Raw genomic sequence first — 1587 nt, 5'->3', positions numbered from 1 at the left:
TCTGGTTAGCAGTCAAATGCTTTAGGCACTACACCACTGGAGCTCCTATGGACTGCTATAAGAACTAACAAATCTGTCCTGGAAGAAGTATAGCCAGAATATCCCTTGTAAGCGAGAATGGTCAGACTTTGTCTCACCTACTTTGGTCTTGTTGTCAGAAGGGACCATTCCCTGGAGAAGGATATCATGCTTGGTAAAAAGGAGGGTCAACAAAAAAAGGGAAAGGCCCTCAACAAATGGATTGACACAATGGCTGCAACGATGGCCTCAGGTATACAAGGAGCATGAGGCTGCACAGGATGGGGCAATGTTTCGTTCTGTTGCATAGGGTCATTATGAGTTGGAGACAACTCCACGGCACCTAACAACAACAACAACAACAACATATGCTCTAAAAATTATTAGACGGAGTTACTGCTTCACTTTAAAATAGTGTTACCCTGCAATCATATATTTATTAGCAAAATGCCACACTTTATTCTTTGAACTATGAAAGTCTAGAACTGAACACCAAATATACCATAGAGATAGAAGAATCATAAGCAGGACACTAAAGGCCCTCTTTAGACCAGCTTTATTTTCCTCTCCAGTTGAAGTTTCCCCTTTATACAACTTATGGTCCAGCCACTCAGGTTACTGTTTCTTGTATGTGCCCAGTCCTGCCCCACATTTTTTAACTGCCTTTGCGTGTGTTTGTACCTCTAGAACTGGCTTGGCCTAGGACTCTTGGAATCTGAGCCCTTACAACCACATGAGATTTTGCGAACATCGAGTGATGTGTATCTTGACCTTTTGGAGAGTAACGTTTTGAATATTTTGTGGGCATTTTCTATTAACTTTCTGACCTTATTTATTCATGAAGAGCTGATTTTGAAAGATTATACTTACAAATTAACTGATGTAAGCCTCTTGCCTCAGTCCCTTCCGAGGGCCATACCTTTTTAGTTTACATTAGAAAATGGAATTTTTATTTTACCCTCAGAGCTATTCTCTTTCCTGTATGTCACATTAGAGTGCACATTCCCTCAGAAATACTGGTTCTATGCAGAAAAGGATGGAATCCTCCCTAATTCATTTTATGAAGCAAGCATAACCTAGATACCAAAACCAGGCAAAGACATCACTCAAAAGGAAAACTATAGACAAATATCCCAAGAATGTAGATGCAAGAATCTCCAACAAAATCCTAGCCAATAGACTCCAACAACATATCAAGAAAACCATTCATTATGACCAAGTGGGGTGCATATCAGGTATGCAAGGATGGTTCAACATTAGAAAAATAATCAACATCATCCACCACATAAATAAAACAAAGGAGAAGAACACCATGATCATATCAATTGATGCAGAAAACACATTTGATAAAATCCAACAACCATTCCTGATCAAAACTCCCAGAAAAATAGGAATAGAAGGGATATCCCTCAACATAATAAAGAGCATCAATGCAAAACCAACAGCCAACATTATTTTCAATGGAGAAAGACTGAAACCATTCCTCTTGAGAACAGGAACCAGACAAGGATGCCCACTATCAGCACTTCTATTCAACATTGTACTGGAAGTCCTAGCCAGGGCCATAAG

Source organism: Orycteropus afer, unplaced genomic scaffold (genome assembly GCF_000298275.1).
Source record: "Orycteropus afer afer isolate SDZICR_OR568_19922 unplaced genomic scaffold, OryAfe1.0 scaffold00068, whole genome shotgun sequence".
Lineage (NCBI taxonomy): Eukaryota > Metazoa > Chordata > Mammalia > Tubulidentata > Orycteropodidae > Orycteropus > Orycteropus afer.
This window is presented reverse-complemented; position numbering follows the sequence as displayed.